At 43.0% G+C, this 14,247-nt stretch overlaps 1 protein-coding gene across 4 annotated transcripts in view; it reads right to left on the reverse strand.

The window, feature by feature from the left end:
* Positions 1-14,247, reverse strand: part of LOC128694411 (OTU domain-containing protein 3) — a 255,633-nt gene that overhangs the window by 55,103 nt on the left and 186,283 nt on the right. The gene's annotated exons all lie outside the window — the stretch shown is intronic.

The raw sequence follows: 14,247 nt of genomic DNA on the forward strand, positions 1-14,247 counted from the left end.
TCCCTACTACCCTCCCACCGACCCCCACAACTGGCAGCCAGCCCTCCCACCACTCAGTGTGGTGAGTGTTTTGTTTGTTCATTATTTGCTATTAAACTACAGAATAAATAATGTAAACCCATTCATGACTGCATATTGGAATGGCTATTCGGACAGGTATTAGACGGTGACATCATGTGTTTACTCTTGAACACAGCAAAGAATCAAACATTTCTGCTACTGCTAATAATGACAGCAATAATAATAATAATAATAATAATAATAATAATAATAATAATAATAATAATAATAATAAATACGATGTAATTGAAGAAGGAAATTGTACAAAAATACGAGGGAGTGGTTGACACATCGTCAGTATGGCTTCGTTTATGCTGGAGTGAATATTAGTCTCCCTGCTCTTCCAAACATTTCACAATAATTCATTGTGTTTGGTGCTTGTAGATTGAGTGCGACTGGAGTGGTAGTGGCAGTGGTTGAGGCAGCGATTGAGGCAGTGGGTGAGGCAGCTGTTGAGGAAGCGATTGAGGCAGTGGTTGAGGCAGTGATAAGATAAGATAAGATTTCGTTCGGATTTTTAACCCCGGAGGGTTAGCCACCCAGGATAACCCAAGAAAGTCAGTGCGTCATCAAGGACTGTCTAACTTATTTCCATTGGGGTCCTTAATCTTGTCCCCCAGGATGCGACCCACACCAGTCGACTAACACCCAGGTACCTATTTGCTGCTAGGTGAACAGGACAACAGGTGTAAGGAAACGTGTCGAAATGTTTCCACCCGCCGGGAATCGAACCCGGGCCCTCCGTGTGTGAAGCGGGAGCTTTAGCCACCAAGCCACCAGGCCACCATGGTATTTATGGTATTTAATAACATACATGTTATTAATAATAATAATACGTTATTAATAATATGTACTATTATTATTTATAACATATATGTTATTAAATACCACTGCCGCAACCGCTGAATTATTGTGAAATGTTTGGAAGAGCAGGGAGACTAACGCTCACTCCAGCATAAACAAAGCCACACTGACGATGTGTCAACCACTCCCTCGTATTTTTGTACAATTTCCTTCTTCAATTATATCGTATTATTATTATTATTATCATTACTATTATTATTATTATTGAGGCAGTGGTTGAGGCAGCTGAGGCAGCAATTGAGGCAGTGGGTGAGGCAGCTGTTGAGGAAGCGATTGAGGCAGTGGGTGAGGCAGCTGTTGAGGCAGCGATTGAGGCAGTGGTTGAGGCAGCGGTTGAGGCAGCTGAGGCAGCGATTGAGGCAGTGGGTGAGGCACTTGTTGAGGCAGCGATTGAGGCAGTGGGTGAGGCAGCTGTTGAGGCAGCTGTTGAGGCAGTGGTTGAGGCAGCGGTTGAGGCAGCTGAGGCAGCGATTGAGGCAGTGGGTGAGGCAGCTGTTGAGGCAGCGATTGAGGCAGTGGTTGAGGCAGCGGTTGAGGCAGCGGTTGAGGCAGCTGAGGCAGCGATTGAGGCAGTGGGTGAGGCACTTGTTGAGGCAGCGATTGAGGCAGTGGGTGAGGCAGCTGTTGAGGAAGCGATTGAGGCAGCTGTTGAGGCAGTGGGTGAGGCAGCTGTTGAGGAAGCGATTGAGGCAGTGGTTGAGGCAGCTGTTGAGGAAGCGATTGAGGCAATGGGTGAGGCAGCTGTTGAGGAAGCGATTGAGGCAATGGGTGAGGCAGCTGTTGAGGCAGCGATTGAGGCAGCGGTTGAGGCAGCTGAGGCAGCGATTGAGGCAGTGGGTGAGGCACTTGTTGAGGCAGCGATTGAGGCAGTGGGTGAGGCAGCTGTTGAGGCAGTGGTTGAGGCAGCGGTTGAGGCAGCTGAGGCAGCGATTGAGGCAGTGGGTGAGGCAGCTGTTGAGGCAGCGATTGAGGCAGTGGTTGAGGCAGCGGTTGAGGCAGCGATTGAGGCAGTGGTTGAGGCAGCGGTTGAGGCAGCGGTTGAGGCAGCTGAGGCAGTGATTGAGGCAGTGGGTGAGGCACTTGTTGAGGCAGCGATTGAGGCAGTGGGTGAGGCAGCTGTTGAGGAAGCGATTGAGGCAGCTGTTGAGGCAGTGGGTGAGGCAGCTGTTGAGGAAGCGATTGAGGCAGTGGTTGAGGCAGCTGTTGAGGAAGCGATTGAGGCAATGGGTGAGGCAGCTGTTGAGGAAGAGATTGAGGCAATGGGTGAGGCAGCTGTTGAGGCAGCGATTGAGGCAGCGGTTGAGGCAGCTGAGGCAGCGATTGAGGCAGTGGGTGAGGCACTTGTTGAGGCAGCGATTGAGGCAGTGGGTGAGGCAGCTGTTGAGGAAGCGATTGAGGCAGTGGTTGAGGCAGCTGTTGAAGCAGTGGGTGAGGCAGCTGTTGAGGAAGCGATTGAGGCAGTGGTTGAGGCAGCTGTTGAGGAAGCGATTGAGGCAGCTGTTGAGGCAGTGGGTGAGGCAGCTGTTGAGGAAGCGATTGAGGCAGTGGTTGAGGCAGCTGTTGAGGAAGCGATTGAGGCAGTGGGTGAGGCAGCTGTTGAGGAAGCGATTGAGGCAGTGGGTGAGGCAGCTGTTGAGGCAGCGATTGAGGCAGTGGTTGAGGCAGCGGTTGAGGCAGCTGAGGCAGCGATTGAGGCAGTGGGTGAGGCAGCTGTTGAGGAAGCGATTGAGGCAGTGGTTGAGGCAGCTGTTGAGGCAGCTGCTGAGGCAGTGGTTGAGGCAGCTGTTGAGGCAGTGGGTGAGGCAGCTGTTGAGGAAGCGATTGAGGCAGTGGTTGAGGCAGCTGTTGAGGAAGCGATTGAGGCAGTGGTTGAGGCAGCTGTTGAGGAAGCGATTGAGGCAGTGGTTGAGGCAGCTGTTGAGGAAGCGATTGAGGCAGTGGTTGAGGCAGCTGTTGAGGAAGCGACTGAGGCAGTGGGTGAGGCAGTGGTTGAGGCAGTGGTTGAGGCAGTGGTATTTAATAACATACATGTTATTAATAATAATAATACATGTTATTAATAATATGTACTATTATTATTTATAACATATATGTTATTAAATACCACTGCCTCAACCGCTGAATTATTGTGAAATGTTTGGAAGAGCAGGGAGACTAACGCTCACTCCAGCATAAACAAAGCCACACTGACGATGTGTCAACCACTCCCTCGTATTTTTGTACAATTTCCTTCTTCAATTATATCGTATTATTATTATTATTATTATTATTATTATTATTATTATTATTATTATTATTATTATTATTAGCAGTAGAAGAAATGTTTGATTCTTTGCTGTGTTCAATTATTGTTATTATAATAAAAAAGAAGCGCTAAGCCACAAGGGCTATACAGCGCTGCAGCTGTGTTCAAGAGTAAACGCATGATGTCACCGTCCAATACCTGTCCGAATAGCCATTCCAATATGCAGTCATGAATGGGTTTACATTATTTATTCTGTAGTTTAATAGCAAATAATGAACAAACAAAACACTCACCACACTGAGTGGTGGGAGGGCTAGCTGCCAGTTGCGGGGGTCGGAGGGAGGGTAGTAGGGACTCGCAGTGGTTGAGGAAGTGGTGGAGGTATTGGTGGAGGAAGTGGTGGAGGCAGTGGAGGAGTCTGTGGTATTTAATAACATACATGTTATTAAAGCATAACATGTATATATTTAGTACAATTTACGACGTTTTGATGTATTTTATGATTGTTCATGGTTCAACAAGTTAAGGAAGCAGTATTGTATTATATTTCCCTACAATATAATGGGGCACCAAACATTCACGGTTTTTCAACATTCGCGAGGCTCTTGATCCCCAAACCCTCGCGAATGTTGAGGGAGACCTGTAATCAATTAGAGAGAGAAATAAAAAAAAGAAAGATAGAAGCCAAAAAGACTGCAAAATTGAAGCCACAAGGGAATCAAACCCTAACCAAATAGATTTCTTTCAGGTACATTGAGGTAAGATCTGGGAGAAGAGAGGTTCATTTAACCCTTTGACTGTCGCAGGCCCCTTTCTGAAACTGTCATTCTATGTCGCAAAATATTCTAAAAAAAAGTAATTTTTTCTTATGAAAATGTTAAGATTATTTTTCTGAGTGTTTTAGTCCAAAAAAAAAAAAATTTTTGCCATCAGTACATACCGAGATATAGAGCTGTGAATTTTGCAGAAAATGAGCCGCGTATGGCAACAGCAGCGACTGCCGTTCACCCGGTAAACTTTAGTTTACTTGTATTTGAAGTTTTTTTTTTTTTCACTATTTTATTTTTTCACATAACTTATGTGGCCTATGAGACCAAGGTAAGGTGCAATGTACATATATACACTCGTTGTATACAACACAATAAGCACACAAACATAATTATCAATATATTGTTTACAAAACTTGTTTACAAAAACAAACAATACAAAAAATTTTTTATTACTATTGTTCTATAATATATATACCAACATATAGTCACTGGACATATTCCTAGAAGTTCTGCAGCTTGTGGAACTCTTTGAAACATGGTGTCATACACAATGGTGTTTTACACTCCTCACACATAAAACCAGTGTGTGTGCATTTTTGTGGACTTTTTTTTTTATGTGCAAAGACAAAACACCTCGTCTGAGCAGTTTTCTTCAGTATTAGCAGGCAGTTGTGTTGTGTAGTTTTTTTTTTTTTCAACAAGTCGGCCGTCTCCCACCGAGGCAGGGTGACCCAAAAAAGAAAGAAAATCCCCAAAAAGAAAATACTTTCATCATCATTCAACACTTTCACCACACTCACACATTATCACTGTTTTTGCAGAGGTGCTCAGAATACAACAGTTTAGAAGCATATACATATAAAGATACACAACATATCCCTCCAAACTGCCAATATCCCAAACCCCTCCTTTAAAGTGCAGGCATTGTACTTCCCATTTCCAGGACTCAAGTCCTAGTTTGCAGAAAGGGAGAACAATGGCAGATTTCCACAGCTGTGGAAGAACTCCTTGTGACCAAATAAGATTGAAAAGGCGTAATAGGACTGCAAGGGCTGACTGATGTAAATGTTGTAGCATACGAATATGAATGTCGTCGGGCCCAGCTGCCGATGATCGGCAAGCTGAGAGTGTTGCCTCCAGTTCTTGAAGTGTAAAAGGCACATTATACTGTTCTTCTCTGAGAGAAGAAAAGTCCAAGGGTGCTAACTCTCTGGCAGACTTTGAGGAAAGAAATGAGGGGCATAGATGGAGCCCCTGAGAAATACGGACCAGATGATTGCCAATTTCATTGGCAACATCTAGTGGGTTTGCTATATCAACACCGGCAACCCGCAGAACAGGAGCAGGGTCAGGAGAATATTTACCACTCAGTTTTCGTACTTTTTTCCAGACTGCACTCATAGAGGAAGCAGAGGTGATGGTGGAGACATAATCTCGCCAGCAAGTGCGTTTAGCATCACGGATGACACGGCGAGCGATCGCACGCTTCTGCTTAAAATCAAGAAGTCTCTCCATGGTTCTATTGTACCGGTACCTGCCCCATGCAGCGTGTTTCAAACGTACTGCACGATCACAAGCTGGAGACCACCAAGGCACGCATTTCTGAGAATGCCTGCCCGAAGTTTGGGGTATAGATAAATGGTCGTGTGTCATCATTCCTTCCTTCCTACATTCCTACATTCCTTTCCTGCATTCCTTTCCTTCATTCCTTTCCTTCATTCCTTTCCTGCATTCCTTTCCTTCATTCCTTTCCTTCATTCCTTTCCTGCATTCATGTATTCCTTTCCTCCATTCCTTTCCTTCATTCCTTTCCTTCATTCCTTTCCTTCATTCCTTTCCTGCATTCCTTTCCTACCTCTCTTCCTACATTCCTTCATCCGTCCTTCCTTCATTCCTGCCTTCCCTTCTTGCTTCTGGTTTCTATAATATATATACACATACATAGTCACTAGATACTTTCATAAAACTGCTATTGTCACCATTCAGCAAGCTTGTCTTGTGTGTGAGTGTTTGGCTTATAACTGTTATGAGTCAGGAGTGGGCAGATGTCAAAATGACATATTATCTCATTACTCACTCCCCCTACCACCTGTCAAAACAATGGGGTCGGATGTAGCTTCCCCTCCATTCTATCTAATTATCTTTCTCCCTCATTCTATCTCTTTCAATCTGTCTCTCTCTCTCTGTCTGTCTATCTCTGTCTCACAGGTACACATAAATACAAGTATACATAGTGCAAATTACCTAGGATAACCCAAAAAATCCAGACAAAGTGCTATACTCTGCTTGAAGATGTGAGTAAACGTGATGATGACACAGTCTTGTGGCTCTCTCTGAGACAGAGAGCTAGACGGATAGACAGGGAGCTTGACAGACAGACAAATAGACAGACAGAAATGTTAGTGTTCCAGCAAAAACAAAGCGAGGGGGGATGGTCATCTAATCTTTTCTTATCAGCTGCACCCTCCCTCCACCCTCATTTACACACATCAAAACATCAGTTCTTATCAGATGTCATCTCACCTTATCTCGTCACTGTCATGGGTGAAATGTTTTTCATGCTTCAAGGCAATATATTATTACATATTATTATTATTACATATTATTATTATTACGTATTATTATTCTTCTTCCTCCTCTTCCTCCTCCTTCCTCCTCCTCCTTCCTCTTCCTCCTCCTTCCTTCCTCCTTCCTTCTTCTTCTTCCTCCTCCTCCATTCTGGTATCCTGGGCATTGCTTTTGGTCACAAACTCCTCGAAATCATGAGACTGATCTTCACTGACACTTCCATCTGTGTTACCTGGAGTTTACCTGGAGAGAGTTCCGGGGGTCAACGCCCCCACGGCCCGGTCTGTGACCAGGCATCCTGGTGGATCAGAGCCTGATCAACCAGGCTGTTGCTGCTGGCTGCACGCAAACCAACGTACGAGCCACAGCCAGGCTGATCAGGAACTGACTTTAGGTGCTTGTCCAGTGCCAGCTTGAAGACTGCCAGGGGTCTGTTGGTAATCCCCCTTTTGTGTGCTGGGAGGCAGTTGAACAGTCTCGGGCCCCTGACACTTACCGTATGGTCTCTTAACGTGCTAGTGACACCCCTGCTTTTCATTGGGGGGATGGTGCATCGTCTGCCAAGTCTTTTGCTTTCGTAGTGAGTGATTTTCGTGTGCAAGTTCAGTACTAGTCCCTCTAGGATTTTCCAGGTGTATATAATCATGTATCTCTCCCTCCTGCATTCCAGGGAATACAGGTTTAGGAACCTCAAGCGCCCCCAGTAATTGAGGTGTTTTATCTCCGTTATGCGCGCCGTGAAAGTTCTCTGTACATTTTCTAGGTCGGCAATTTCACCTGCCTTGAAAGGTGCTGTTAGTGTGCAGCAATATTCCAGCCTAGATAGAACAAGTGACCTGAAGAGTGTCATCATGGGCTTGGCCTCCCTAGTTTTGAAGGTTCTCATTATCCATCCTGTCATTTTTCTAGCAGATGCGATTGATACAATGTTATGGTCCTTGAAGGTGAGATCCTCCGACATGATCACTCCCAGGTCTTCGACGTTGGTGTTTCGCTCTATTTTGTGGCCAGAATTTGTTTTGTACTCTGATGAAGATTTAATTTCCTCATGTTTACCATATCTGAGTAATTGAAATTTCTCATCGTTGAACTTCATATTGTTTTCTGCAGCCCACTGAAAGATTTGGTTGATGTCCGCCTGGAGCCTTGCAGTGTCTGCAATGGAAGACACTGTCATGCAGATTCAAGTGTCATCTGCAAAGGAAGACACGGTGCTGTGGCTGACATCCTTGTCTATGTCGGATATGAGGATGAGGAACAAGATGGGAGCGAGTACTGTGCCTTGTGGAACAGAGCTTTTCACCGTAGCTGCCTCGGACTTTACTCTGTTGACGACTACTCTCTGTGTTCTGTTAGTGAGGAAATTATAGATCCATAGTGCATTTAGGACCTTGTCGTAGTGATCCAATAGTTGAGACAGACAGGAGCGACCTGTTCTAAACCCATGTTGCCCTGGGTTGTGTAACTGATGTTAGAGTATCACTTGGGAAGAGAAGAGTCCCAGAATTGCTGGGGAATCACATATTTCTTACCGCTAGGCATGCTGAAAAAGAACAACGGAAATGGCATTCCCACAATGCACCACTGGCTCCCAGATTTTTTTTATATGGTGCACACTGACCATGGAGACCCATTCTCTCACATGTGGGCCTACCAGCTTTCTCCTGCTTGATTTGAAGCCGCTAGAATTTATGCGTATAGATACGTCAGAAACAGTGGCATGCAAGAAGTATTTATATGGCGTAAACAGTCAAAGGGTTAACCCTTTGACTGTTTTGTATACGTCTTACGAGCCACAATGTTTGATGTATTAATATGCATAAATTCTAGCGGCTTGAAATCCAGCAGGAGAAAGCTGGTAGACCCACATGTGAGAGAATGGGTCTCCATGGTCAGTGTGCACCATATAAAAAAAATTGGGGAGCCAGTGGTGCATTGTGGGAATGCCATTTCAGTAGTCCTTATTCAGCATGCCTAGTGGTAAGAAATATGTGACTCCTCAGCAAATCTGGGACTCTAACTCTTCCCAAGTGATGCTCTAACACAGATGGAAGTGTCAGTGAAGATCAATTTCATGGTTTTGAGGAGTTTGTGACCAAAAGCAATGCCCAGGATACCAGAAGAATGAAGGAGAATGAAGAATGAAGGAGAAAAAGAGAGAATGAGGGAGAAAGATAATTAGATAGGATGGAGGGGAAGAAGGAAGAAGGGGAGGCAGGAAGGAAGAACGAGATGAAAGGAAGGAAGGAAAAAAGTAAGGAAGTAAAGATGAAGGAAGGTAGGAAAGGAAGGTAGGAAAGAAGGAATGATGACACACGACCATTTACCTAGGATAACTATGCAACACAACTGCCTGCTAATACTTTAACCCTTTGAGGGTTTTGGTCGTACTAGTACGTCTTACGCGTAGGGATTTTTGTTGTACTAGTACGCATAAATTCTAGCGGCCTCAAATCTCGCAGGAAAAGGCTGATAAGCCTAGATGTGAGAGAATGGGTCTGTGTGGTGGGTGTGCGCAGTAGGAAAAAAATCTGGGACCCAGTGGTGCATTGTGGGAATGCCATCATAGTACACAATTTCCACCGTGCCCTGCGGTAAGAAGTTCCTCACTCCTCGGCGAATTGGGACACATTTGTTCCCCAGTGACAGTTCTAATACAGATGGAAGTGACAGTGAAGATGAGTTTCAAGGTTCTGGTGAGGTTTTGACCGAAACTAATGACCATAATATGGGTAATAGTGAGGAAAACCCAGACAACCCACAGCCTTCCACCTCTGGTGCTGGGCCGTCGTTCAGTTGTACCAGAATCAAAGAGGAAACTCCTATTTTCCAAAATCCCAGACTCAGATGTGAGCATTGGTGATGATAATGATAGTGATTATGAACTACAAGCTCTTCAAACTTGTTCCAAGAATGGAGGAGGAGGAGGAGGCAGAGGAGGAGGAGGCAGAGGAGGAGGAGGCAAGAGGAGGAGGAGGCAAGAGGAGGAGGAGGCAGAGGAGGAGGAGGAGGAGGAGGAGGAGGAGGAGGAGGAGGAGGAGGAGGAGGAGGAGAAAGAAGAGGAGGAGGTGGAGGAGGAAGAAGAGGAGGAGGAGGAGGAGGAGGAGGAAGAAGAGGAGGAGGAGGAGGAGGAGGAGGAAGAAGAAGAATACGTAATGATAACAATAATACATAATAATAATAATAATAATAATAATAATACATAATAATAATAATACATAATAATAATAATACATAATAATAATAATAGGTAATAATAATAATATGTAATAATAAATGTTCACCCATGACAGTAACAAGATAAGGGGAGATAACATCTGATAAGTGCTGACATTTGATGAGGGTAAATGAGGGTAGAGCTGATGCCAAAAGATGAGATGAACATCGCCCTCCCTTTGTTTTTGCTGGTATACTAACATTTCTGTCTGTCTATTTGCCTGTCTGTCAAGCTCCCTGTCTATCCATCTAGCTCTCTGTCTCAGAGAGCCACAAGACTGCGTCATCACTTTTACTCACATCTTCAAGCAGAGTATAGCACTTTGTCTGGGTTTCTTGGGTTATCCTAGGTAATTTATACTATGTATACTTGTATTTATGTGTACCTGTGAGACAGAGATAGACAGACAGATAGAAAGAGAGAGACAGATTGAAAGAGATAGAATGAGGGAGAAAGATAATTAGATAGAATGGAGGAGGGGAAGCAGCATCCGACCCCATTGTTTTGACAGGCCGGAGGGGGAAAGAGTAATGAGCCAATATGTCACTTTGACAGCTGCCGACTCCTTGTAATTTACACTATGGACGAGGAGGAGAAGGAGAAGGAGGAAGAGGAAGAAGAGGAGGAGGAGGAAGAGGAGGAGGAGGAAGAGGAAGAGTAGGAGGAAGAGGAATAAGAGGAAGAGGAGGAGGAAGAGGAATAGTAGGAGGAAGATTAGGGGGAAGAGGAGGAAGAGGAAGAAGAGGAGGAGGAGGAAGAGGAAGAAGAGGAGGAGGAAGAGGAAGAGTAGGAGGAAGAGGAAGAGGAGGAAGAGGAAGAGTATGAGGAAGAGTAGGGGGAAGAGGAGGAAGAGTAGGGGGAAGAGGAGGAGGAGGGTGGAACACTAGTACACTGGTACTGGTACACTAACATTTCTGTCTGTCTATTTGTCTGTCTGTCAAGCTCCCTGTCTATCTGTCTATCCGTCTAGCTCTCTGTCTCAGAGAGCCACAAGACTGTGTCATCACTTTTACTCACATCTTCAAGCAGATTATAGCACTTTGTCTGGATTTCTTGGGTTATCCTAGGTAATTTATACTATGTATACTTGTATTTATGTGTACCTGTGAGACAGAGATAGACAGACAGATAGAAAGAGAGAGACAGATTGAAAGAGATAGAATGAGGGAGAAAGATAAAACACCATTGTGTATGACACCATGTTTCAGAGTTCCACAAGCTGCAGAACTAATAGGAATATGTTCAGTGACTGTATATTGGTATATATATTATAGAACAATAATAATAAACAATGTTTTGTATTGTTTGTTTTTGTAAACAAGTTTTGTAAACAATATATTGATAATTATGTTTGTGTGCTTATTGTGTTGTATACAACGAGTGTATATATGTACATTGCACCTTACTTTGGTCTCATAGGCCACATAAGTTATGTGAAAAAATAAAATAGTGAAAAAAACAACCTTCAAATACAAGTAAACTAAAGTTTACCGGGTGAGCGGCAGTCGCCGCTGTTGCCATACGCGGCTCATTTTCTGCAAACTTCATGCATCCATATCTCCGTAAGTATTGATGTTAAATTTTTTTTGTTTATCCTATAATGTTTAGAAAAAAAAACTCTATTTTTTCATAAGAAAAAATAATTTTTTTTTTTTTTGAAATTTGGCCGACCCTGAGAACGAGTTTCGGAGAGGGCCTGTCGACCCTCAAAGGGTTAAAGAAAACTGCTCAGACGAGGTGTTTTGTCTTTGCACATAAAAAAAAACGCCCACAAAAATGCACACACTCGTTTTATGTGTAAGGAGTGTAAAACACCATTGTGTATGAAACATGTTTCAAAAAGTTCCACAAGCTGCAGAACTTCTAGCAACATGTCCAGTGACTACATTTATATATATATTATAAAACAATAGTAATAAACAATTTTTTTGTATTGTGTAAACAAGTTTTGTAAACAATATATTGATAATTATGTTTTTGCGCTTATTGTGTTGTGTACGTACATTGCACCTTACTTTGGTCTCATAGGCCACATAAGTTATGTGAAAAAATAAAATAGTGAAAAAACAAGAAACCTTCGAATACAAGTAAACCAAAGTTTACCGGGTGAGCGCCAGTTGCCACTGTTGCCATAAGCGGCTCATTTTCTGCCAACTTCATGCCTCTATATCTCTGTAAGTACTGATGGCAAAAAAAATTTTTTTTTTTTGCATTAAAATAATCATAACATTTTTCATAAGAATTTTTTTTTTTTTTTTTTAATATTTTTCGACAAGAAGAGACACTTCAGGATTTGGGGTTTTGACGGTCAAGGGGTTAAAAGTTGCTCAGGTTATCTTACTGTTTTTTACACAGGAAGATACAGTGGACCCTCGCCTAAAGAACGCATCGCATCTGCCTAATGAATCGTTTGAGCGTAAAAATTTTGGCCCGCGTAATGATAAAAAACTCGCCCAACATGATTCATCCGAGACGCGTCCCACGTGGCCTGAGCGCGCCTCAGCTGCCCCGTGGGTGCCAGTGTTTACAAGCCAGCCAGTGCAGTCGCATCTAAGCATACATTCGGTACATTTCATATTATCACAGTGTTTTTAGTGCTTGTAGCTGGAAAAGAAGTCACCATGGGCCCCAAGAAAGCTTCTAGTGCCAACACTGTGGTAAAAAGGGTGAGAATTAGTATGGAAATTAAGAAAGAGATAATTGCAAAGTACGAGTGGTGTGCGTTTCTCTGAGCTGGCCAGGTTGTATACCAAACCCCAATCAACCATCACTACTATCTTGGCCAACAAAACGCCACTCAAGGAAGCTGTTCTTACAAAAGGTGCAAGTTTGTTTTCGAAACAGAGGTCGTAAGGACTCGAACATGTTGAGAGACTGTTATTGGTGTGGATAAACGAAAAAACAGATAGCAGGAGACAGCATCTCTGAAGCGATCATACGTGAAAAGTCTAGGAAGTTGCATGACGATTTAATTAAAAAAATGCCTGCAACTAGTGGTGATATGAGTGAATTTAAGGCCAGCAAAGGTTGGTTTGAGAGATTTAACCCATTGGGGGTTTCGGCCGTACTAGTATAGTTTACGCCCCAGGGTTTTTGACGTACTAGTACGCCTAAGTTCTAGCGCCCTCAAATCTAGTGAGAGAAAGCTGGTAGGCCTACATATGAAAGAATGGGTCTATGTGGTCAGTGTGCGCAGTATAAAAAAAATCCTGCAGCACACAGTGCATAATGAGAAAAAAAAACTTTGTGTTTTTGGATTAAAACAGCGAATTTGCACTGTATTTTCATATGGTATTTATTGTTGTATTCAAGTTTCCTTGGTCTCATTCTATAGAATGGAAGACATATTACAGAAATTGAGATGATTTTGACTAGTTTTACAATGAAAAGTACCTTGAAATTGAGCTCAAAGTAGAAGAAATATTCAATTTTTACCAAAGTTCAAAAGTAAACAAATCATGCTATGCATCCAATACATGTCAACTGGTGAGTCTAATATTCTTTCACAAGTGCGTTGATAATATTTATACCATTTCTACACTAATGCAGTAGTCTGCATAACAGTAAATCTTCTATTTTTTGTAAGAATAAAAATTCAAAGTGGAAAGCCAAAGAAATACAAGAGGGGTCTGAGGATGTGACTAACGAACAGAGAACTTGTTATTTTAGTGCCAGGAATTTCTTTCTTGTTTATTCTGGACCCTATTCAGAAATTGGCATCTTTTGAAATTTGTGTGAAATTGGCAAAATTGCTAAATTCTGACCACTTTATTGGATAGTTGAAATCGGTAAATGGGTGGTTTCTTGTACTCATTCGATAGAAAAAATAGAGTTCTAGCGAAATAGTTATGATTTTTGTCGACTAGTACACTGGAATTGGCCGAAAATAGGGCTCAAATTGGGGAAAATTGCTGATGCGTAAACATCGTCGAGACCGCTAACTTCGCGAGAGCATAATTCCGTAAGTTTTCCATCAAATTTCATACTTTTGGTGTCATTATGATCGGGAAAAGATTCTCTATCTTTTCATAAGAAAAAATAATTTTTTTTTTTTGAAATTTTGGCGACCCTGAGAACAAGTCTCTGAGAGGGCCTGGCGACCCCCAAAGGGTTAAGAATCATAGTGGCATACATAGTGTGATAAGGCATGGTGAGGCTGCCAGTTCAGCCCAAAAAGCGGCTAAAAAATATGTGCAGGAATTCAAGGAGTACATAGAGGCTGAAGAATTGAAACCTGAACAAGTGTTTAATTGTGACGAAACAGGCCTGTTTTGGAAGAAAATGCCAAACAGGACCTACATTACTCAGGAGGAAAAGGCACTCCCAGGACATAAGCCCATGAAAGACAGGCTTACTCTTTTGTTGTGTGCTAATGCTAGTGGTGATTGCAAAGTGAAGCCTTTATTGGTGTATCACTCTGAAACTCACAGAGTGTTCAGGTAAAACCATGTCCTCAAGGCTAATTTGTGTGTGGTGTGGAGGGCAAACAGTAAGGCATGGGTCACTAGGGACTTTTTCTATGA

This window comes from Cherax quadricarinatus, chromosome 60, assembly GCF_038502225.1.
Source record: "Cherax quadricarinatus isolate ZL_2023a chromosome 60, ASM3850222v1, whole genome shotgun sequence".
Lineage (NCBI taxonomy): Eukaryota > Metazoa > Arthropoda > Malacostraca > Decapoda > Parastacidae > Cherax > Cherax quadricarinatus.